This window comes from Misgurnus anguillicaudatus, chromosome 11, assembly GCF_027580225.2.
Source record: "Misgurnus anguillicaudatus chromosome 11, ASM2758022v2, whole genome shotgun sequence".
In the NCBI taxonomy this organism is placed as follows: domain Eukaryota; kingdom Metazoa; phylum Chordata; class Actinopteri; order Cypriniformes; family Cobitidae; genus Misgurnus; species Misgurnus anguillicaudatus.
The window spans coordinates 9,990,344-10,017,087 of NC_073347.2; the positions used below are offsets into that span (position 1 = coordinate 9,990,344).

Consider the following 26,744-nt stretch of genomic DNA (forward strand, 5'->3'; position numbering starts at 1 on the left):
CGAAATAACATAAAACTGGCGAGGCTTGTTTACTATACTTTTTATGGAAAATCTTTCAGGAATGTTAAGGAAGTGGGTGTAGCTCCTTGGAGCTTGTGTTTTATGAGGTGGGAGGGGGGGTTCTTGTCCTGTCCTTCAGGTGGGTTCAGGCTTAATGGGTGGGGTAGATAAGATCCTTCTGAAGATTCTTATCCCTGTATCAAAACCTCAATTACACAAAAGTAGCAATAATATAGCTGCTTTAATGAATGCCATCACACCGCAGGAAAATTCCCCAGCAGGATGAACTTTCAGTGCCTTGCCGTCTGATTTAGGGCTTCGCTCTGTGGTATTCCCCCTTTAATACCACACATAACTCCTAGCAACAACCTCTGCATTATGATACAGTATAATGTTAACCGTTGGGTAGAAAATTGCATTAAGTGTATATAATCGAACAGGCCACAGAATGTCCAGAATAGGTTTACATTACCTACTCAAAGCTGTCAATCACAAATCTCACAGAAGATTCACAGAGTCTGCATTTTAGTAGTGTCTCATGATATCTACAATGATACGTTTGTTTAGTATTTGAGAAATAATTGTAAGTAATACATTAGATTATATAACATTACTACAAACTTTTAGTCAAATCAACTCAAAATTTTAAAGCAACCATGAAACATAATTCAAGGCCCTGGAAAGTTTTTGAAAATATACATACATAGATACAGGTCATTGAAAGTGCTTGAATCTATTTTATGCAAGAAGTTTTCTGGAAAAAAATCCCTATTATTCCCTGTGTATTGTAGGATAATATCATACAAATTCTAGACTTTTTAAGCACACATGCTAAACTGTTTACTTTAAATGCTTATATCTTCTGTATGCGAATGTTAATTCATACCAAAATGCTTTTTTGTATAATTGTGTTTAATGATGGTCAACCCGGATCTTTTTAAGGATTCGGGTTTTTCTGAGGCACTCACTAATATGATCCGGGTTGTGCGAGTCACTTGAGTCACTTGGTCAAAATCTCCCAATTCCAATCGCTAAGTCATACTAATGCCAACCAAGCAACTCAGATCACGCATCATGCTGCTACGAGTCTACGACTCCTGCTCGCACAAAAAAGGGCTTATGTGACCTGAGGAACTCGTAAAAAACATGCATGTCCGTGGTAACATTATCAATAACATAATTTTAAAAGTTCGGTGTGTTTAGTTTAATTTCATAACGACAAATATATCAACACCACGTTTAGAAGATTGTTAACTTGGAAGTGAGAGGAACGTGTCCTGTTTCAGATTGACTTAAAAGATCCACGATGTAGGCTTCGGTCAATGCAGCCACACAGTCACTCATCCGCGCAAGAACATGATCTTGTGAGTGAGTCCCAGACAGAGCCGCTCGCCCGCTCCTGCACGGGTCCTGTGAGTGAGCCACTCGCGTCACTCTGAGTGACTCAGTCAACAAGAGGAGCCGTGTACGTCCGTCGGTGGCGGATCTTTCAGCACTGCTGCAGCAGTCCTCGTATTTTAAACATTTGCAGCTTCTACCCAAAACATTGCACCAGTCAAATATTGCAATCGATCAGCCTACATGATAGTAAGTGGGTTAATAACACGAGCAAGGCTCGTTTCTCCTAGTTCAGGATTCAAGCTCTATGAGTTGGGTCACTCTCTGTGTGAATCCCCGAGTCGCGGACCAACTCAGCTTCGCGCGCACGTATCCTTGTGTAACTTGGAGCTTCAGGAAATTACGATCCGGAATAGCAGCTTTTGGCTCACTCAGTCGACATTTGGTGATGTTAATTAACTTGTTGTTGCAAGTTATAGAACCTATGGCAGCCTATGTAGAGTTATGTGTTGTAATTCTGTTGTAAACATTTGAAGAGCTTTGTTTTTATTACAATTTCTCATTTTTAGTGCAAAATCTGGGAGGACTCATCTGACTCGGGTTAATGGTCACTAGGACTCATGGTTCCCGAGTCATTTTAGGGAGTTTGGGTTAAATGATCCGAGTTTCGAGTGACTCGCTCATCACTAATTGTGTTTGACACATGAAAACGTCTCGGGTTATGTATGTAACTGTTGTTCCCTGAGAAGGGAACGAGACGCTGAGTCTCCCTTGCCATACTTCCTGCGTCCCTGTAACTCCGTCTTTGGCAATATTTTAGACAGTGATATACTTCCTGTCTCCCACGTCACACTAGCCGTTTCTCAATATGCGTTCTTGTCTGTACTTGCGTTCTTGTGGACTTGTGAAACGTCATCAGTCGCGGCCCAAGTACTGTTCCAATTCAAAGTTCGCATCAAGCCCAAGTTCACAAAAAATCCCGGATGTGTTCTTGATCCGCCCATTTTATCGAGGATGCATCAGAGGAGACTTGTGTGGACTTATGAGAGCGAAGTTTCCCAGAATGCATTTCACGTCAGGAGTTCGTTCTTCCGAGTCTGAACTTGCAAGTTTGAACTATGAAGGACACAAGTCCGAGTTTGCCGTACTTGGTATTGAGAAATGGCTCCTGTCTTTGTCATTAAGCCTCACCATTGGTTAAATTTGATATACACATTCAGACACACTTACAACTGGAGGCGTCCCCAAAGTGTCACCGCAGTGATGCAGCGCGGGTTCTCTCGAAAGGGAGCTGTAACAATGTGTCTTAAAAGGTAACATGATGTAACTAAGGTGTGGGAACCCTGGGTAATCATTGGTGTGGGATTGATTAAATGGCATCAGATGTTGTCTTTGGCTGCTTATTGTATCAAAAATGTATGGCCATAAATAAGAACAACACAACAGAAGAACAATCAAAATAGGGCCACTATACAACTGTTTACAGTGATAACACAACATGGCCCACTCACATGTGTAAAATTTAAAAGTAGCAGGACTTTGCCCTATAGATGTTAATAGAAAAGGTTGTGTTTCCCATTATCAGATAAAGGTGCAATTGGATCTCCTTCTAGTACTATGGTGAAGCTGGAGATGGATTGTGGCCCAGAGGAAAAGCAAGCATGGAGATCACAGGGTGGGGGGGATCTTTTGGGCGCCTATAATTGGTAGTTTTCCTGTATCCCTAGAGGACAAAAGTTTTTAAAGCAAAGCCATTTCAACCCTGTAGGGCAACAACAGTATCAGGGTTTTTCCATCACAGTCCTAACCTGTAATGTTGGCATTGAAGTCATTATTTAAGGCTAGGAAAGTTGTTTAGTTCTGTATTACCAGGTGTAAAATCACTGGCTAATTGAAAGGGAACTAGTCGCCTCTAGGAGTGAATTTAACCAGTCATCCGCCTCTTGCTATAGGGGCCAGTCAACACATACTGTAGCACCACCAATTCTCTTGAGGCTTCTTATCGGAGCTATCAGGGCATGGACAACCAGAATGCCAGGGGAAGTTTGACTTGTTGGGTAGTGTTTTGTGTATTGTGTCTATAAAGACTAGCAAATGCGATATGACGAGAGACGGAAGCCGGTCCAGCTGGAAGTTTGTAGAGCCGCTTTCCTCTCCAGAGTAACAATTCTTTTCTTTTATTCACACCAACAAACCCATTGATCCGTAAGCTTAAGACCTCAATGGGACCTTGTGTATATTTGCAGAACTCCCCACAGGTCCTGGATAAATATAAATGAAGGTATCTATGAAGGTATACACCTGCAACTACAGTGTTTATTTAAGGGCACACACATGTACGGTGTTTGCGCTTAGATGCGAGGATAAGAATATGAAAGCAAATGCCGTACAGAATGTACATTATCGTATGGCATGGAATTTTGATGTCATGGTAATTCAGTACAGAACATAAAAGTAATATGTATAGTTGAAAGACAATACTGCACATAGATAGCTGATTAGTAATGGTTAGTTTGAAAGTAATTCGATATGTTGTTTAACGCAAGAACAAAAGATTGTTCTCTATTGAAGTCTAAAGGATCCACCCTTAGGTCTCTGTGATATTTGATCTGTAGATATAGCTCAAGTTTCGAATTTAATATAAGACCATGGGAATTTTAGCTCACTGATTTGTCCACCAGGTTAGAGTCCAACACAATCTCATAGCAATTCGTATTTATTTTACGGGGTGGCTAATTTATATTAATTTGTACGAGCACATTCATGTGTTTTTTTATGATTTGCTTTTACCCTTGTGACATTGGTGTTAGGGGTTAGGTTTCATCGTTATTGTTTTTCTAATAATCACATTAATTATACAATTTACTTTGTACGAATACATACGACTCGTACAATATGTACGACTTACCATGAGATTAACTTGGAAAGTCACAAATGTGACCCGCCCTGTGAAATCCCAGCTAAAGTAATTTTTAGTGATTTACTGTTTTTTACATAAAATAATTAAAAAAAAAAATAACCTTAAAGAGCACCAATTGTCCGATTCACGATTTTACATTTCCTTTAATGTGTAAGTGTGTATTAGTACATTTTAACGATATACAAAAGGTACAAACCTCAAAGTAAACGATTACGCAAGTCTTTGTCTCTCGTTTCTTGAACTACAAAAAACACACGGATTGTAGGCAACAGTTTGTTTCCTGGGATTGGTGATGTAGACAAGACCGACATTATCATAATTATCATAAAACTGGCTGACGTCAGAGGTATTCAGGCCAATCACAACGTACAGATTAGCTGGCCAATCAGGGACACAGAGCTTTCAAAGTTTCAGGAAGACATGGAAATCTGTATCTACAATCTACAGTATGTGTAAAATAATGTGTTTTTTTTTACCATAAACCAGGCAAACACATTGTATTATACCAAATACACAAAATAACATTGTTTGTAAGCACTGAAATAGGCGCTGTTTAATATCTTTAATATTGACTAAGTAAGGACATGTCAAAGATTGCAATCAATGTGAAATCAATGATTAAAAACAACTTTGATGCCCCAAATCTCAAAAATTAGATAATGAGACTTTAACCTAGAAAGGGTAAAGGTTCAAAGACAGGGTCAAACATAATGGGGTGGTTTCCCAGACAGGGTTAAGATTAATCCAGGAGTAGGCCTTAGTTATATTGGGACATTTAAGTAGTTTTTACAAACAAACCTTACAAAAAGACAATACTGGTGTGCATCTTGAGACACAACAATTGCACTGACACATGCATTTTAGTCTGGGACTAGGATAAATTCAGAAGTATAGTTTGTTTTTGACATGTACATGAACGTATGCGCACGGTCAAACGCACAGCCTTAGAAAGTATAGTTTGTTTGACTTGTACGTGTACACAGACGTTCGACACACGCACATTGCGACAGAATGCAATGCATCTCCTGAACTACAAACTACATTCTCATGTACACATATTATGCGGCCTACATAAACAAAGTATGCACGGTTACAAAAATACAGTTTTGCGCGGACCCTTGTGTTTGCATTAAACAGAACTATACTTCTAGCTTCAGCCCTGTCCGGGAAACCGCCCTATTGAGTTAAAAAAAAATGTGTCCTGCAATGTACAAAGATGCCAGACTAAAGCCCGATTTATAGTCGTGCGTAAGTTCTACGCCGTAGCTACGGCGTAGGCTATCCGTAGCCTGTGCCTAGCTCTGCGTAGCCTGACGTGCACCTCTCAAAAATGTTAACAGCGCGTCCGTTCTACACAGGCCGCAAGCGCTGTGATTGGTCCACCAGAACCCCTCCCGTCAGGTAAAAAAACTGCGTTATAGGTATTTCCGTTTGCGACGGTGAAAACAAAGATGAGCCAAGTTGAGGAGTGATTTAACTTAAACTTCAACAAAAGTCGCTGTTTATTTACGTCCATCATTGCTGGTCTTCTCAAAACATACACAACAAGTTGCTGTTTCTTTTTCGTTTGTGGGTTAACTTGCCAAGCTTCTTCTTCTCTGACGGTCGCGCTGCTACTGTGGTTACACGCATGGATACTGCCCACCAGTGGTTTGCGCGTGTTTGCACGTCGATGCGGAGGACGACGCAAAAGTATAAATGAAAACCGACGCGGAACCTACGCCGTAGCAGCTACGCCGTAGGACCTACGCACGACTATAACGAGCCCTTACAGTCAAATACAAACAACAGTGAGAATTTATCTCACCTTCAGAAACAATGATCTGTCACTTTGTACAAACACCGCTGAACGAGTATGACAAGTCTGTCACTTACTCTTGCAACACTAACCATATTAAAAGAATTCCCAGCAATCTCCCGTTGCTTTTCAGGTGCTGACTCACTGATGTCACTTTACCTATGGAACCATTATATCCAGAGATTGTATGCACAGTATTGCACAAGTTGGTACACTCCAAAACACTTCATTACAGTAAGAGGCCAGCAAACTGTTCAGTCTAGCATGAGTTATAAGGTGAAAATTCCCAGTCTCCTCTTTTGTTGATGAAGTCATGCTCTCCAGAGGTACTACAAGGTCCTGGGCCCTGCTACTCCATTAGAGGCATTTTACAACTCAAAAAAGGGGGTTGGGGCATGAAATACAGTACATGCAGTTTCTATGCAGACAATGTAAAATTTATTAACATTTAGAGATCTTCCCATTATGCACAAACCAGTATATTTGCTAATGCACTTGTGAAAATATTAAATCGCTTCTGTTAACATGGATATCATTGCTAACTGCCGAAAATGACCAAAGCTGTGTTTTGGAAAATGAAAGCTGGTTTCTAGATGGTCATTGACTGTTCCAGGGAATCAATAAGGATAGCTTTCCCCAAATATTTTAAAACATTTTACTCCACTGAACCATTCCACTTCTGCTTTCTCTTAAAGCATGCACTTTATCAATGTCCTTCATACAAGGTTAATCGCGGTGCAGAGACCCGGAGCAGCTGATGTCAGACTTCTGTATTTGATCATATCCCCAAATTTTAGATGAGGTGAGAACCTCAGGGTGTGGCAGAGGAATTCAATTGCCCGTGTGCATTCGGCTTTGACTTACAAAGCAATCTTGCTGGAAAATATGCGCGTGTGACTACAAGTGACTGAAGGTTCAAATAGTTGTGCTTTTGGAAATGTATATATAAAAATAGTTATACAATGTTCGGGTGCGTGAGTTTTTAACCGAACCACTGATGAGCTTCACAGGCCCCGCTGGAGTGCCGAAATGACATCAGAGAACAAACTGTACAAATAACAATGCTAGTAACCATGGAGACCAGCCGCATTTGGCTGTGGAGCGCGGGTCCATCATCACTATAATAGCGGTGAAGCCGTAATATGGCTGCATCTCAGTTACGCCCCCCCATCTGGTCCTCTGCTCTGGCTTCAGATCCCCATTCCCTCAGTCGTGCTCTAAAAAAACCATAAAACTCTTAATAATTGCTTTGGACAAATTAGGTACTTTTGAACGTCTTTTCTTAGCCAACGAGTTCTAGTTCACATCTGTGCATTAGCTGCGAGGCCAAGATATCAAATGACGAATTACTCATCGTAATTGCTATTTCCGATTAGCAGGTTATTGCCTGCATGCGTGCATCCAAGAAAGAGCATCGTGAAAGAATTTCGTACGAAACGTTAGCAGGCAGGTTTATTTTGGCACGTGCGATTGTTGGGGAAATTTGCATGGATGGGCGTGTCTACTTACGTGTTTTTGGATATTTAGTGTCACTTTAGTGGCCTTGTTCATGAAAAGAATCGTTTTCGAACCCTCTCCCTCCAAACACACACCACACCTCCTTACCGTGACATTCTGCATTATGTAATTACGACCCCTCGTTTTTTCCATGGATGTTGCAAATTCAGTTACGATGGCCGTGTTCCAGGGCATCTGGTATCCATTAAGCTAATAACATCCAGATAAAGAGGATGACAAATGGACAGGAGTGCCTGAGTGGAACCTTGGCGGCCCCTTAAGGGATTCAGTCCTGTTCCACACGGCTCTGTCTCTGACCCACGAATGAGGTTGTGTGCAGAAATGGTCCAACTAACGAATTAACTGTAAAAAAACACACATGACTACATGAGATCACTAAGACTCACCATTAGATATCATTTAGTCATTTCAAAAGTAGGCACTTGTCAGTGAGAAAAGGCATCTTGAGGCACATCCTTCCCAAACAGATGAACCATGCCGCTCGCTGCCATTTGAGCCAAGGGGAGGTATGAACTCTGTCCTGCAAGCAGTTACTGTAAATTTAGTGTTCTTTTCCACTGTGTGGTATTTACTAAGCCAAGATGAGGTGTACGGCGTATTACTTCGCAGTTATGCTTCAAAATAAGCAAAGAAAAACTTTGGAAAGGACAGGGTAAGAATTACATAAAAGACAAACTCTCTCTAAGCACTCTGCATGTTTTTCTCCATGTGTATTTATTCTTGGTTTGTGTTTTTGTGCCTGGACACGTATGAAGTTTCCTCTGGGCTTTTAGGATTAAGATGGTTCCTCGCATGACATAAAATCAGCACCGTTCCAGTAACCAGAAAGCCTTGACAGAAATCGTGTTTCTCCCTCATTCAACAGCCAAACTACATTTCAGGAAAGTTGTCTACTTTGGCATTCTCACTGAGGCTGCCACCCATAGGCCAGGAACAGGAGCCGACATTTTGACATTTGAAAAAAGTTTGGGAGGAAAACAACATATTTACACTGCAATTATTTATTCCACTCTTAATTGAAAAGAAGTGTTTTGAATTCCTAAATGGGCTGGACGATTGCACAAGAAAGTGGAGTTTGTGTGAATAGGAATGCCAAATTGTGCAATGACTCTTATTTATTTTTGATTGCTATGAGGCTGCTCTTTTATAGACGGCTTCATCGGACGCACGTGCAGTGATGCGATTACGCGTCTGGTTGGAACTTTACTTCCGGTTTCAGTTTTTTTTTAATGGTCTGACTAGTTGCTAAACTGAACTCTTGGAACAAATACCTCGTCAAAAATAACAAATGTTTTGGTAATCTATGTGTTGTTTATTTTGCTTGTTATATAAATAAACTACTTTAAAAGGACTTTGGTCTGTTGTTATTTATTCTTAAGGGAGTTTACGGAAGTTACGTGCTGACCACGAAAGCCACTTGTTTATGTTGTTAGTGCTGAAACCGTCTATAGCTTATGAGATGTATTAAGATGTAGTTATCATCTACAGTGTCTTGTATTTATGAATCTAAAATGGAAACAAATGAGACAAATTTTTGATATACAGTATGTGAAGGGCATAGCTCAAATTATTTAATTTGGGGTAAAACTGTATTAACACATTTAGCAGATACTTTTAACACCAACTTTTTGGGACTTTAGCTTATTCAGCGTATCCCCCAAAGTTTGATAAGTCCATAGATATCTTTATTTCCTCTGTGCGTGCCGTAACTCTGTCTGATGCACCCACTGCTAGCCTAGCTTAGCACAAAGACTGGAAGTAAATGGTTCCAGCTAGCAGCTAGCTTTTGAGAATATAGTTCCCAGTATGTATAGGCAGAAACACCAGTTTGTTGAAAATCTATTTCAAATTACATTTTGGACCTTGAAAAGCAGAGTTTGATTTATCTGAGTACAGTTCTATACATTTATAAATATTTTCTAAAACTTCAGAAGAGACACATGCAAGATTTATAAGGTCTTAGGAGAAAAGGAGGAGGAAATCGAAGACAAAAAAGTCAAAAGTCCATACTTGTTCTGCATTCAAAAGGCACATTTTATCCAAAATCTACTTTTACAAGGTGTTTGGACATAAATGTGTGTTGGCAGCGTGTAAACACAACCACTCTACAAAGAAAAAATGCACCCACTTCTCCTTTTATAAATCTTTTATCTATTAAACCAGAACAGTCTCATTAGACATGCTGTTTGATTCTCTTGTTAATGTGATGTCACACTGATGAAGCCCTGTCCATGGCCACTGACTGACTGGTTAATTTTACCCAAAAGCTTATGTGTTTGTAAGCACATTGTAGTGCTAATGCAGATAGGCTGCAAAGTGATACGGGGCGATGCAAATGATTTGAATTGGGCTTGCGCGATTGCCGTGAAAACACACAAGCAAAACATTTGCATGACATAAAGTTAAATACTGCAAGTAACGTAAAGCGAGAAACTTCGCATTTGGTGTATTCACAGGAGTCAGATTTATTTTTAACCAAAAGTGCCTACTATCTGTTGGTAAGGAAGTAGGGAGCAGTAGCTTATTTGCATTTAAAGGTACAGACATGGAAACAGCGCTTTTTTGCTACCACCCAAATAGGGGTATTTTGGACATGCTATAACAAATAATCTGTAGGGTATTTTGAGCTGAAACTTTACAGACACGTCCTAGGCACACTTAAGACTTATATTACATCTTGTAAAAATGGACATTATATGTGTTTCAGTGTCTATGTAAAATAATTAAGAGATTAGAAAGATATGTGTAATTTTGCTTTCCTCAAAACCATGTAGTTACTTTGTTCAACTGACAATGAACTTGAGCAAGTTCATGAGTCATGAGAGCATATATGCGTGATCACTATAAGTGAACAGAAACAATAGTGACAGATAGGAGAACATATTTGCAATATCACTCACTGCATCATTCATCTTGCAGATAACACACGTCTAAACTTTTCTACATTCTTGAGTATTCTCTCTCAAGTCTATCTGTTTAGATCAATGTGTTTCAGAGTTGACATGACAATATGATCCCATCACATCACGTGTTTCTCTTACATTACACATACTGTATCTGTAATAAGAGACTGTAGTTTTGCTGTGCAGATGTTCATTTCATTGTTCATGTGTACTGTATATACATCCTGTAGAAATCTTTCAGTGCACGCAGAAATTGATTTCAGCTGAAATAAAATCTTACAGCTGTGTTTGAAATGTCATAATGAGTTGTTTATAAAGGCGAAAAGGCCATTGAGAAGAATTATTATGCGATTTATGCAGAAAAAGCTTTTGATTGGATGATGAGTCAGGGAGCTTGGCTCACGTAAAGCCTGAATCTAAACTTGGAGACTGTGAGCATTGAACCCACACCCTCGTTTATGGGAAACACAGGTTACTTCAGGGCTAAGTTTATGTATGTGTGTGTTTATACATGTGCTTAATAACTCCACCGAATCTTTTATATGGGTGGATTTATGTGTTTACTATCTTGCACGCACACATTCATAAACACACATATATCCTACATATGCAGCATGTACTCCTCTCTAAAAGTGTTTTGATGGAGCAGTGCAGTTAAGATCAGAGATGATTTGAGCGCATAGCAAGATTTACTCAAAATATGTACAGCTGGAAAACATTGAAGAGGCTCATCTACAGCAGGAAGCTAATGGCTTTGTAAAAACAAGAGTTCCTATGAGAGATGAGAGAGGACTTATGGAAGAAATAAAACAACATGACAAAAAAGCAATGAGAAAGAAGATCAAAAAGCATTAGATGGAGAATGTATACTTCAAATAATTTATTCACCATAATGCCATTTCAAATGTGATTTTCTATATCTGTAATTTATTTCGCTATGTCCTTGTTTTCTACACCTCAAAAATGAACAATAGTTCATGCAAAGTGTCATTAAAGTAGCCAATTTGAGACTTCTCTGTATTGAAAATAGTGGCTTCAAATGTCAAAGTATTCATTTTTGTTAAACTGGTTGTGAAGACGAAATGTGTCATTTCTGTGTATATTTAGTAGAATGAAATGAAACTGAAATCTGGAAGTGTTTTTTTTTTAACTTCTTTAAAAACCTTTATTTAGTGCTAATAGTGGTACCTCGCCTCCAGGAACACATTTGTAAAGTACACTTAAGAAAATGCTGGGTTATTTTTAACCCAGCGATGGGCCAAAAAGAGAAAAACCAAACCGTTGGGTTAAATTAACCCAGAAAATGTTTATATTTGATCCAACAATGTGTAAAAAACTAGCATGGGTTAAATTACAACCAGTAAATAATCCAGTATTCTTTAGAGTGTATTACATTATATAATAAAACCAATATATATTCCTGCACAATATTATATATACGACAACACATCTAAAAACAATTAACTGCACATTTGTGACTCTGTCAGGCTTAAAATTACACTTTTTGAAAATAGACTCATTTTCCAGCTCCCTTAGGGTTAAACATTTGATTTCCACCCTTTTGGAATCCATTCAGCTGATCTCCGGGGCTGGCGCTACCACTTTTAGCATAGCATAGCACAATCCATTGCATCTGATTAGACTATTAGCATCACGCTCAAAAATGACCAAAGAGTTTTGATATTTTTCCTATTTAAAACTTGACTCTTCTGTAATTACATCGTGTACTAAGACTGACCAAAAATTAAAAGTTGTGATTTTCTAGGCAGATATGGCTAGGAACAAAACTCTCAATCTGGCGTAATAATCAAGGACTTTGCTGCTGTAACATGACTGCAGGAAGTGCAATGCCGCAGCACCCGAAAACAGTCCCCTTGGTAACTTTCAATAGCAGGGAACCATTTTCGGGCAGTGCGCAACATCATTGCGCCCGCTGCAGTCATGGTACGGCAGCAAAGCCCTTGATTATTATGTCAGAATGAGAGTATAGTTCCTAGCCATATCTGCCTAGAAAATCACAACTTTTATTTTTCCATTGGTCTTAGTACACGATGTAAATACGGAAGAGTGAAGTTATAAAGTTAAATATATAAGTTAAATTAGAAAAATATCCACACTTTTTGGTTATTTTTTAGCGCAATGCTAATGGTCTAATCAGATTCAATATAATATACTAAGCTATGCTAAAAGTGGTAGCACCAGACCCGGAGATCGGCTGGATGGATTTCAAAACGGTGAAAATCGGATGTTTACATCTAGGGGAGCTGGAAAATGAGCATATTTTCAAAAAAAGTGTAATGTCACTTTAAGTCTCATATAAATTAATGATGAGACTAATTAAAATTTTCGACATGACCTCCCTACTGAAAAATCCAGCTAAAACCAGCATAAACTGGCAGCTGGTTTAAGCTGGGAGTAGCTGGTTTAAGCCGACCCTCCCAGCCTGGGGTGCATTTCCCGAACAACGACCTAACTCGCTGCTGAACGAACATAGTACGATGCATAGCTGGAGAAATGAACTACCTTGTCATGACTGTTTCCCGAAAGCATAGTATCTTTGTCGTACATTCGTCGTTTGAACCATGTTCGTTTAACAACATAGTTGATGATGTCACGTGGGAGGTAAAGTACTAATCTGTGCAAATCTATTTAATGTCAGATTATTGCTGTAAATAACATTGCATTGGAAGACTGATTTTGTTATTGTGATTTAGTTATCTGTTGTTTATTTTCAAGATATTCAATTCATGCGCAAGTTTCCTCTTATGTCACTTCTCCCAGGGATTCCCCAGGGTCTTAAAGCTCATAGGACTGCGCATATGCGCAGTTTTCAAATGCAGCGCTTTCATTCTGTTTACAAATTTAAAGACGTAAAATTAAATTGTAATACATTTAGAATGATGGATATGCTCTGTACTACATGTTTTTTGCTTATTTTGTTCAAAAGCATGATCAACGTAAGTCTACACATTATAATAACAAGGAACGGTGCTTCTAACAACATATGAAGAGCTGACGTTCCAACGACACAACTTTGCGATGCAGTTTGTCCGCATGTCCGCTGGAACTATGGTTTCGGGAAACACCCGCATCTGTGAACTATGCTGAAACGATGGAACTTGCGACCGTAGTTGGCTAGCGATGCTTTCGGGAAACGCACCCCATGCCAGCTAAGTCCAACTAGACCAGCTTAAAAAGTGACCAAAACACAGTTAGACCAGCAATACCAGCTTATGCTGGTTTTCAGTAGGGCTTACTGAGTCAATATTAAAGATATCAACGTTATATTTTCGTTGAATGTCCTTTACTTATGTAGGATGACTTAATGTATAGATAAATAACTTTAGCTGGGTGTTTACAGGCAGGGTCAAAAGTACGTTCAGGGAAACTGTTTCTGTTCTTTAGGAAACGCAAATAGCAGAAATGCAGCGATCTGTGTGCCATTTCAAAACATTATTTTTAGCACATTGCATCAGATAATCGTGTCTGAGTGAAAGAGGAAAAGAGCATTTAGCACCATGTGTTTGACATGTTTTCAGAGAAACGTCTAGCGAGCGGTAAACATGAGAGCAGTTACACAATGGCTGCAGTGTTAGTGAAGTATGTCACAACACATAAGTATGTGCAGTGTGTTGCAACACAGCGGCACCAAGTTCTCTGTCACACAAAAATATTCTCCGACTGTCAGCATTTTTCGTGGAAAAACAGAGTATCCATTTGATCATCTAAAAATGGCCACAGCCGGGATCACTTTACTAATCTAAATGTTGTTTTTCAGTGGGGTAGAGGCAGATCTTTAGTTCAGTTAACATTAGATAAAGTGGATGTTTATCACTGTACACTCCTGTACTCGCAACTGGTCTTCATGAATAACAGCCTGTGGGTCTTTACACACATTCACCTAACTCGCCCTCATAATTAGTGTCAGATTATATCCCTCGTCCCAGTTGTTGTGTCTTTTTTACCTCCCCAGCTCTCTCTCACGATCTTTCTTTCTTTGTTTACTGTCATGCTATCAGATTGCATCAAATCACAGGGTGCTTTGATATATAACTGAATTATTGTCATGCATATACAAATGTAATTTCACACAGTACACCAATTGTACAGTACCAAATGTACAGTAATGGTAGCCACAGTGATTTTTTGTATACCACATGTTACATGTTTTATGGTATTATTGTGGCACTCCAAGGTACCTTCAAAAATACTATGGTACTATTTCCAAAATTACAAAGTAGTACACTGGCTTTTTTGTTACTTTATGTACCCCGTTGCATCTGCAGTGTGAAACACTTGTAGTACCCAAGCTTTCACTGGGACAGTACCCTTTAAAAAGGTCATTATGTACAGATACAATGTACTTAGGTACAGGTATACATTTGATACCAAATATGAGTTCCCATATATTATGGGAACATAAGAATTGATATATACTAGTCAACATATGAATTAGATCAAAAAGGTTTATCAAATTAGTCCTAAGACAAGAACGGGTATTGGGTTTTGATTTACACTGCAAAAAAAATTACTTAGTATTTTTTTCTCGTTTTCAGTAAAAATTTCTAAAAATTCGTAAATTGGGATTTTTCTTGATGAGCAAAATGACCCAAGAAAATAAGTCTAGTTTTTAGACCAAAAATGTCAAATTTGGGTGATTTTGTGCATAAAACAAGCAAAAAAAATCTGCCAATGGGGTAAGCATCATTGTAAGCAGAATTTATCTTGAATTTATTGTTTAAGAAAAATGTTCAAGATTTTTTTGCTTACCCCATTGGCAGATTTTTTGCTTGTTTTATGCACAAAATCACTTAAATGTGATATTTTTGGTCTAAAAACTAGACTTATTTTTTTAAGTCGTTTTGCTCATCAAGAAAAAGCATCTTAATTTAAGAATTTTTAGATATTTTTATTGAAAACAAGACACAAATACTAAATAAAATTTTTCTTGAAAGTCATTTTTTTGCAGTGTAAAGATTTTATGAAAGGTTTTAAAAGTTCAAAACTTCAAAAGTTGACTAGTATTTGTGAAGTGTTTGGCTGGTTGTGATCTTACCATGTTAGCCCCATAAGGGCACCCACTCCATGTAAAATTAAAGGCTAGGAATTATATTGTGTGAATCATATTTCCTTCAAAGCAGTCCATGGCCTGGATTTATATGATGTGTGTGATAACATGATTTGACTCTTAAAACTAATGGACACAATGAAAAAAAAACACATAATGGAATGATATACAATGCATATTAACACAAATTATAAACATTCACATTTAACTTCTTAACTTTTTTTTTTGAGTAAGTCACACATGGCTTATCTCTGTAACACTTTATAAAAAGGCTCCATGAATCATAATGAACTAACACCTACATAAATTCTTACTTAAATATGAAGTAATGCTGAGTTAAGGCATGTACTAATTATAAACTCATGAAGAGTCAGCATTAACTACAACATGACTCAACACATGAATTCATTGTTAATCAATACATTAACTAACAACTAAAAAACATGTAATTTTGTACTTAATGATGACTCTTCATTCGTTTATGATTAGTACATGCATTAACAGCATTAGTTCATTCTGAAGTAAAAATAAATGTATGTCTTAGTTTATTATGATTCATGGACCCTTATTATAAAGTGTAACCCTTTACTCTAACCGCAGCAACCAGATAGATGGGGGGTAAGGAAAAATATTTAGAAAACTTTTTTTAAAAGCCAGAGACGATTACTTAAAGGGGGCTTTTCTGCTTCTCACAGAAACCTGGAGAGAATGACTCCTAGTGTTGTGTAATGTTTGTTTACAGATAACTTGTATATTTTTCTAACGTCTTACAGAAAACAGGGATTAAGATGAGGTGTTTCTGACTGGCAGTGACCAGAACATCTTAAAATGTTCTGAACCGCAAGAACATTTACTGAGTAAAAAATGTAATTTCACTTTTGAGCAGTACCTGTGCCATGTTTTCTGACTAAAGTCAATCAAAACATAGATGCTAGAAACATTGTAGCTTTGTAAATTAGAGATGTTCATTTAATAAATGTGTTCATTTGGTTGGATTACTCATCTGGGTAACACTTTACAATAAGGTTGTATTAGTACACATGAGTAAATGCCTTAAATAACATAAACAAATAATGAACAATATAGTTTTCAGCATGTAAAAATTCTTGTTAATGTTAGTTGCTGTCAATACAGTTAATCATGTTAGGTCATGGAGCATTAATTCATGTAAACAGTTACAACACTTGATTTTATAAATGTATTAGTAAATGCCAAAATTAACATAAACTAAGATTGATAAATGCTGTAGAAGTATTGTTCATTGTTATGTAGTTGGGTCAGTGACAAAAACGATTTGGCAAGATGAGAAATTCTAAAATCTTTTTGAAACACTTGCTTTAAAAGCATGCATCAGGGTTATTTAAATGCACATAGTGTATTTATGTTAATTTTATGCAATAAAAATTACATTTGAACCATTTTTATGAAAGTTAAGACTGAATAGACCTGAAAGTGTCAAATGGTGGAACCGCGAATTTATATATATATATATATATATATATATATATATATATATATATATATAAAAATTTAATATAATTTTATTAGTTATTTCTAAAATTTGAATGTGTTTTTGTAATATTTGTCCTGACATATGCTAAAAACAGCTCTGTTTTCTAAATAATCTTTGACAAATGATGTAAAAATGTATGTAAAATATCATATTACACTAAACTAGATGATTATATTTTATTCCAAATTTTTTATGAATATATTTATATTTTCATAAAAAAAAACATTAGTTACATCAATTGATTTTTGTAATTACCCCCAAATATTCTGCCAAAATGAATTTTGCAATGTATGCAAGTAATCTGCAAATTTATTTTGACATTTTAACCCTTTAACATTTAATTGAACCATACGGACACAAAATAATTAACGTCAGGTCATTGACCCAGTTAATGTTAACTGATGCCTAATTGTTAACAAATACAACCACATTGTAAAGTGTTACCGTAATTATAAGACGACGTAAACATTTTTAATACAAAAAATCATATGATATAAGACATACTTAATTCACTAATAAGCATTTTTACAATTTTCATATGTTTGCGTCAAAAAAATTTCATTTAACCTCTTAAAATGACAACGTTGTTTGCAAATGCAGTACAATACAGGCCTATTATAGGATTTTGTTTAATTATACAGGAGTTAAATAAATAATATAGAACTTTTAAAGTCACCAATGTCAAGTTTCATTTGGGGGCTGTCTTATAAAATCATGATTAATTTGGTTAAAATATTTAATCATTTTACAGCCCTATGCTGTAATATTTAAGAATTATTATGGTCTTGTACAAAGAGTCTTGAGTTCAGAGGACAAAGGGTCAGACTTGTATGTGTATGCGTGTGTGCGTGTTGGTCTATATGGAGCAGCTCTATTGACTCAAACCGGACCTAAATGAATTCCAGCTGTAATGGAGGGCACTTCAAATACAAATGGGTCACTGACATTGTTTGAGGCCTGCGGTGTAAATATTCCTATAACTTTATCTCTACAGACCATTCCCAGTCCACTCTTAATAACTGGGCATTGGAACAGCTCCAGAGCGATAAATCTTACAGCCACAGAAAACTCACAAAGATCAAACTGCTTTATAGGCCACTTATTTGGTGGCAACACCTTTGCCTAACCTCTTATACCTATAGAGGGGGGATCTGACCTCATATTTTCATCTGGGCCCCTGTTATGAGCCATATGAGCCCCATATCCTCTCTCTGACTCTGGGACATTGCAGAAAGAAGTGGAAAAGGAAATGAGAAAGAATAGAGCGATAAATGCATGAACGGATGTGGCAAAGTCTGAGTATTAAGGGCCCCGCAGACCTTTTAAATCAAACCGAACACATTCTAAGCACTTGTGGGTACCTATTTGTGGTTATGAAACGCTCTCCGAGTGGTCACTCAGCGGTCCAGCAGAGGACCTGCATCTTCTCCATCTCTTACGTTTTTTCCTTCTCAGGCCTATAATTAAGGAATGTGAACCAATGCTTGTTGTTATGATTGCACTGGAGAAGAAGGGTCATGCTGGTTTTTAGCGAGTTCTGGCTCCATTGACGTGCTGTGGCCCTGTAAAGCTTTCTGGACATCATGGATAGCTGGAAGAAGCCAGACTTTTGTTTAAAGGCCACAGGAGAGCAGAAGAGCAACAGTCATTATATTTGTTTGTGGACGCTCAGTCACATATTCCAGATATAGTGCCGGTCTATATTATGTCCACTAATGAATCTACTGCTGGGAATCTTTAAAAGCCTATGTCCAGCAAGGCACTTTACAGGAGTCCTGCAGAGATCTAGCTTGTTGTGTTTTTTGTGTAGATTTGTGCTACGTGGCATACACAGGGGGCAATCAAGTCTTAGTGCTCATTCACTTAACTGCATCAATTTGCATTTACCAGGTTCTTTCATATAACCCATGTTTGGTGACCTAGCAACTACAAAAACACCAAATGAAATCTCTTGCTTGGCATGAAAAGAGTCAATAGGATGTCAAGCAGATATTAATATTCATCTCCAACCAGGCCATTTTTATACCATTCAACCCTAGGGACCTCAAAATGGCAACAATTAGAGTTAATTGGAATGCAATAAACATGTTTCTTGTTTCTGCTTGCTTTGTCCCGCACCGGCTTCCTGAATAAACCCTGAGATATCTCAGTGCCAAAATTGTCTTTACAAATAAAAAAACAGCCAGAGCTTTCTGTTTCATGTAGTCTATTCAAAGGTGACATTTGCTCATGGGTCACATAGCTGTTGCTCGCTAGTCTAGACTAAATAGTGGCTTTCCCCCAAGTTGAAGCTACTTGGCAAGACCCTCGTTCTCACAGTTTTTGTGCTGTTGGGACACAGAGTCTTCAGTTGCCTGCTGGGTAAGCCCTTGATCCCTTCAGTTAATCCTCTAGTAATGACCTCTCCATCTCCCGGCAACACTGTGGAGGTCCACCGGCTGTCTCCATGATGGCCTGCAAGTCGCCCAAACATATCCTGGAGCCTAGGTTGTCCAAGTAAGCTTGGGAGGGTAGTGTTGACTCTGCTGTTAAAGCAAAGGATGACAGACACAAACCTATTTACCACATTTAACGAATGCTCTGATTTGCTTTGACGTTACAAAGAAAAGTTACAAAGCAGAGCCTTTGGTAAGAAATGTTTATTACGTCTCCTGCCTTTTGAAAAGGCTTCTCAGTTTGGTTTCTGGTCGGGATGATGAGGCCGGTTTTACCAGAGAAAGAGAGCCGAAAAACTCTACCCAAGTTTTCTCACATGCAAGTTTCAAGCGGTTTACATCGTTTCCATTGACCACAAGTCAACTTTACAGATTCGAAACATGTCGTTGACTGAGAGAAATGACTGATCCTCTGGTGTCTTTGGCAAGCACATTTCCCAAACCCACACACAGAGAAGCAGTAAGCCTGACTCACATGTCAGTGTGCTTTACTCCTCCCCTCTGCTCTATGGCTGTCTGGTTCAGTCTTGCATATGTTGTTACTCATTAGCTGTTACAATAAACAGAGAGAAAAGCTGTAGATGTGGACAGGAAAGAAGTTTATAGGGGATGGCTGCAATAATGGAGCCAACTAACACAACAGCAAGATAAAAACAGCTTGGATGTGTTACACCATTCCTAAAACTTCTTATCTTGCTTCGCTGAGCTTACTTTTAGGAATTGAAACCCAATGTTGGATTTCACTTACACGTCAATAAAGGATATGATCTCTACTAATTTGTACTGTCGTGCTATATATACACCATCATACTGCCCAATCCAAGTGGAAACTATTAATGGGAGAAGGGGGGGGGGTTAAAACTATGCTTAACTCTTTTAAAGATTGATGAAGTAATTGGAAAAGAGGCCTTAAGAGGAAATGGAGAATTGACACTTCCCCTTTGCAGCTGTAATGTACGTGTACCTCTCACAACTTCTATTGCGAAGCCCATTACGGTAAGTTCATACGGTCATAATGTCAGAAGGTTACAAGTTCAAACAATGGGTCATGTGACTTGCATCGTCCTGGCTTGAACCTTCAGCCTTTTTTTACGCTGCCCATCGCGTGATTGTCTCCATCACAGCGCAGTCCATGCAAACTTTGGCAGAAAGCAACAGCTTTGTTATTTATTTAAACGAGTTGTGCAATGATTACCAAGACCAGACCTGTTTGCGTTCCACGCAAAAATAAATAGATAAACAATCTTTACTCATTTTAAAGTAAGTTCCATGCCCCGGTCACATGACCTGCAGCGGGGTAATGGAAAGTATCATTCCTAATGGACTTGAACCCAGCATCATTGCCCATGCTGACACGGCTTATGCAACATAATCATGTCCTATTTCAAGAAATCAAATCAAATAAACTTTGATTTGAATTCCACAACCCAGTGGTCTTATATAATGGCACGATTGCTTCATAGATGAATTGCTCTTGGATTGTGTTGATTCCCAAGCCCTGTGTTTATTTTCTCTGCTCTCAGAATAGCGTTGCATTGTAGTCGGATCCAAGCAGTGATTGGGTAGGGGGTGAGTGTGGAGAGGGATGATTTTTGTAAGAGAGGAATAAGGTTCATCCAACATTGCTCTTTACTTGTTGTGCTTTCTGGAACATGTCTACTGCAATTAGTATCAGTAAGTGCATTGCGGGAGCATGAGAGTTGGAGAATGGTGAAAGATATTTTCAGGGTTGTTCTATGAATGACTGATAGGTAATTTTGGATGCTCTTTTCTTATTGTTTATAGTTAAAAACTTTAGCGTTACACTCTAATCCTGGATTAGCTTTCCCACTAAAACCCCACTGTACAATAAATGGCTCCATGCATTTACTTGCTTAGGCAAACTGGTGCCAACATGCTCAATATCACATCACACCTGTGGGTATATATCATGCAGGCCTCACCCTGCTGTACATCTTTGTTGTCTTTGGAAAAAATATTGTGATTTACATGTTAAGGCAAGACTTTTAAAGTAAAGTTTGTCCTCTGTGTTTACATAGTTCTGCTCGCACAGCGAAAGGGTTATTCACACACCACGTAATGCTATCAGAACCCGCTCTTGACGTCTGAGGTAAACACGGATAGATTTATCTGCCCTAGCCCCTACATTCTTCATTGTATTATTTTAGGTACAATCAAGACGTCTGATGAACAGGAAGTCTTTTTCATCTACTGTAATGCAGAACATTGACTTTGGTGCTGATTGCTTGGAATGGGTTAGAGATTATCTTCCTCTAAACTTAGAAGAGGTGTAGACTAAACCCTCTCACATTGTATGACTTTACTTATGACATAATAAAGAGATGGTGCTGCAGCACCTGGCCTTCAAGGAGAAAGGCTGACACATATAGCCACCATACATTATGAAACACCCAATAACTATGTCATTACTTTTGTAACTTTTAACCATAGACTATAAAAAAAAGATGGACGACGCCTGTTCGCTCTCTTCCATTGGTGAAAAGTGAAGCCGCCAGGTCCCGATATGGCGCTGACATCTTGGGTCTTGAGTCTGCGCAGTAGCGATTTCGGGACCAGTCATGCGCAGTAGTGAGCAGGAAGTGAAGCCACGAAATCAAAACCCCGCCATCGCTCTCGTAGAATGCGCATATCACACGATATCACAGCTGTCAATCATGACGTGACACCACCGTTTTTATATCATTAAATAAAGTCCCATTGAATAACATGGGGAGGCGGGGTTTATGACCTATACTGGGACCAGTCACTGGGGGGCGATCGAGACGTTTTGGCTTCACTTTTCAGGGCTTGTGCGGCACGCTTGCTTCTAACCAATTGGGCTGGATTGATTGCTCACAATCTTTTCTTACACTGTCCGAGAAAATGGTCAAAAATGATCCCTTAGCTGTCACTGGGGTGGTATCCTTTCAAAACGTACAACTTTGCACCTAAAAAGGTCACATTAGTATCCTAAAGGTACACATTGATACCAAATGTATACATATATGTACCTAATGGTACATATTAGGACCTTTTTAATATTGTAAGCAATAAGCGTGCACACCTGTGAGTAACGTTTGCCTTACACAGAATCACTCACAAGGGAACATTCCACATCCTAAAAATATTATTACAATTTTTTCCATTCCCTCAGTATCAGACTTAATAATGGAAGCCATAATTATAGACCGCAATAAATGCCTGTTTCTCTCTGATACAAGCATGCCAGCATCACTGCAGTTCCCATCCCACCCATAGATAGGATGTTATCCAGCATCCTGTCTGTTTCCTTTTCGCTTGTCCGATACCCCCTAAGTCTTTCCTCTGCCCTGCCCCAGCAGGGCTGATTGGGGATGGGGAACTGTCAGTATGGTGTCAGTGGGTCGACCTAACTCCTCTCTGACCTGCCCCATCCATGGCTCTGGGTTCCTCTAGGGTCCACACGCTACATCACACTGCCCAACATGTGTTTCCTGTTGTTGCAGACTTGCTCAGAGAGTCCCAGGCCTTTTACCGACAGCAGTGCTGCCTTTGTTAGGGGTAGCGTTCTGGGAATGGTTTAAATTTAGGTGTGTTTGACAGAGACTGTGTTTTAGGAGGGTAATGTGATTGAGCCCCATAAAACATGACCACTCCAGTGAGGCTTTATTTTGCACCCTTTCCTCACTCTGAGAATTATGAGCCACTGGAGGAAAGAGAGTCTGGCCTCTGTGATCTGGCTAAAGATTAGCTTTGATTTGTGTAATAGACTGTAGGTGTGAAACATTTGTGTGTTATGTGACATTGTTTTCAACCGAAACTGGTTTATATGCAGGTTTATATGCAGCTTGGCTATTCGTTTACATGACAACAGCATTTTAATGGAAAAAATTTGAGAACGACACCTTTGCAAACTACGAAAATGGGAGTCTGTGATAACAGTGGAGTCATGCTCGTGTTAATTTAGGCTGCATCAGAAATCTCACAGATGCTGCCTTCGAAGGCAGCATTCCAAGGCAGGAAGGCATCAAGGCATGTCCGAATCCAACTTCCTGACTCATGAGATATCTTCATTATCTTATCCAACAATTCTATGCATGGGCGTGTGCGAGGAATGTGATTGGTCGAGCCGGGTCGAATACATAAAATGGCGGACAAGAAAGCCGACGGATCATAAATTTAGTTTAAATAAGGTTATATTTTCACTTTTAACCTTTTGATTGCATTTCTAGCAAGAAATTAGTATTGTAGTTTTCAAATATCCGAAGTCATTGATTCATGAGGAAGCGAGGCAACAAGTCAGCTGCCTTGGGTTTCGGACGCAGCCTTATGGCGCTTTTCCATTGCATAGTACCCCACGGTTTGGTTTAGTTTGGGTTGGGTCAGCTTACTTTTGGGAGCTTCTCCATTAGGTGCAGTACGTGGTACACAATCCTTTTTTTGCACCACCTCGGTTGGGGTTCCAAGTGACCCGAGCTGAGACCAAACATCATGCGAAAACACTGTAGATCACTGATTGGTCTGAGAGAATTGTCACCAGCATCACTGCTATAATGTTAGCTTTACCTTTAGTGCTAGCTAAAGCAAACATGTTGTCATCTGTGCTGTGCTGTAAGTTCCCAAACTACCTTTTAGCGATGAAAAACATCCACATGTTGAGAATCTGGGACACCATAACAGTTTTTTCCAGACTTGCAGTTTGTGGCGGAACATTCGCAACGAGCACGTCAGCATTATATATATGCTTAAATGCAACTTCAATGAGGCTCAGTGGAGCGCCAACCATGGGTGTTTGTACAGAAACTGTCATGTGATACAGATGTAGTGATAAACGCGATGTGCAAACATCTATTTGTGGTGGCCAATTTTAATTTTGTGGCGGATTGAGAAATAAATAAATGTATGGAAATGTACAACGACGCTCTCACTTGAATGATGCCCAGCTATAGGCAGCGCAAATATAACAACACGCCTATAATTCCTCCCACTACGAAGTGATACTAAACTCGATGGAAATCTAACCACGCCAAAGTGAGGTGAGCTGACCCGACCCAAACTAAACTAAACCGTGGGGTACTGTACTATGCAATGGAAAAGCACCATTAGTCTATAGGCATGCGTGAGTACAACCAAAACAACAATGCCTACAGAACTGTGTATGTGCTGCTCCACGTTGAGTTTATTAACACGTCTACAGGAAAGTTTATAACATTTTCCCACTTAAATACAGGGTATTGTAATAAAAAACCCACCTCATCATCCGTCGAAACAAAACTGCTCGATGCTTTTGTCGTAATGATTGTTCATATTTATCACTGCTTTTCTTCTCTTGTGTGTAGTGTTTCTTTACAAAGTAACATCGCCATCTACTGGCCTGACATTATTGAGTTGTTGTGGATCCGTGTAAACGTGAATCTTTTGACAGCATTGTCATGTGTACTTCAACAATGTAAAGGAGAAATGTTTTTCATTCTTTACGACATTACGACATTTCCATTCAGGTTGTAGCAGTTTTGAGAGTTTAGAGACGGCAGCTTTCTCTTATTTTCAGTCTTATTTTCAAAGTCTATGTGATGTGTGTCACTGCATGTTAATACTAAATGGTAAATGTTCGTTTATTGTAAATTAACCAACAAAACTTTTGTATTAGTAAATGCTGAAATTAACATGAAGTAATGCTAAAAAACTTATACTGTTCATTGTCAGTTTATGTTAGCTAATGCATTAACTAAAAGTAACAACCTTATTGAAAGTGTTACCTAAATAAGCCAATATAAAGTTTACAGCTGTTTTTAAAGAATTTGTGTGCTTGTGATCAGATCGCCTAAAATGGATTCTAATACCAGATCTAAACTGGGCCTTTATTCTCACGCTTGTCTTCGTGTTGATGACATTAATGCCAGTAAAGTACTATGTTTTTAATATGAGAACCAGCTGTCGACAATTTCCAGTCCCCATATGATCTCCTCATGGGGATCAGGATTTTGGGTGAAGCTTCAATGGTGGTGTTGTGTTCTGGGTTTCATTGAAATCACTGCAAACCGCACTCTGTATTTCAAAAGTGTTTCTAGGTCCCAGGGCCTGAAGTTGCATGAGTGTTTTCCATCAAGGTTTGCACTAAATTACGGTGTGGCGAAAAACTGGAGGCTCAGCATTTCAACCCCACCCCGTTCGTCCATCTGCCCCAACACTCCCCGCACCCCTGCACCCATCGCCCCCCCTTTCCTTATCTTGACACAGCACTTTGCCCGCCTGTACTCCACAGCAGGTCTGTGACATCACAGCTCACATCTCGATAAACGTCAAAACATTCCCCAACGCGATGAGTCTCAGATGCCTGGCTAAATGCTTTCCATATGGGGCCTTTATTCCTGGCTCCCAGTAGGGAAGAGAGATGAGGGCTGAGGGACTGAGGGAAGTTTGGCAGGCTGACTGAAGGAAATGAGAGCTTTTATCTTTTCTTACTCGTTGGCCCTGGCCTAGGTTTCTCCAAAGGCTCGTTATTCTGCGAAGATCTGTCTGGTTTTGTCATCTGTCTTATGCATATCTCTCCTGACTCTGCTTCTCTCTGTTAGGAAGTGAATTGGAGTGGTGAATGTTTTCCACTGGAGTGAGGAGACCTTTCCTCCAGTGGTGTGGATTTGACTTGGCTGTAGTCCATTCAGCAACCAGCCTCAACAGCCTGGGAACATCCTGCCTGCTCCACAGAGGTGCGGAGGGGTTTTGGACACACGCATGCACACATACATACACTTACAGTATAAACATATCCTGAGGCACTCTGGTTATGTCAGGGCCTTTTTATTGCACTCTGTGTGGACACCCACAGTTTTAATGGTAGATAATCTCTAAGATTTCTTTCATTTTTGAACATGCATACAGTGGCCTAAAATGTTTTGGGCACTAAAGCCACACTTTAAGATATATGAAGTGCTTTGTACGTGTATTGAAGTGCCATGTGAAAATAAGTTATAGACATACCCTAACTTGCAATTAATTTAAACCAACTGGTCCCAAGCTGATTTTTAGTGGTTGTATGACTTCAGTTCCCACAGATGTCCTACCAGAGTAAACCATAGGTGAAGACTTTTTCAGTATAGGTGAAGACACACCAGATTTTGTGTTGCATTCTGTTCCATTCACATGCATCTGAATGCAGGGTGGGATTGCATGTGCATTTAAGTTCACATTTGGTGTCAGTTTCATTTGTATAGTATCATTAAACACAACCAAGGTTGATCAGTGTGCTATACAACAAGATAAGTAAAAAAC

At 39.0% G+C, this 26,744-nt stretch overlaps 1 long non-coding RNA gene across 2 annotated transcripts in view; it reads left to right on the forward strand.

The window, feature by feature from the left end:
* LOC141368785 (uncharacterized) overlaps positions 1-26,744 on the forward strand; it is a 133,298-nt gene that overhangs the window by 28,577 nt on the left and 77,977 nt on the right. The window contains exon 3 of one of the 2 annotated variants that reach the window (XR_012372075.1): positions 26,048-26,182. This is a non-coding gene — a long non-coding RNA (uncharacterized lncRNA). Of the gene's footprint in view, positions 1-26,047; positions 26,435-26,744 lie in introns of those variants that run through there. The other variant, XR_012372074.1, reaches the window with a different exon arrangement.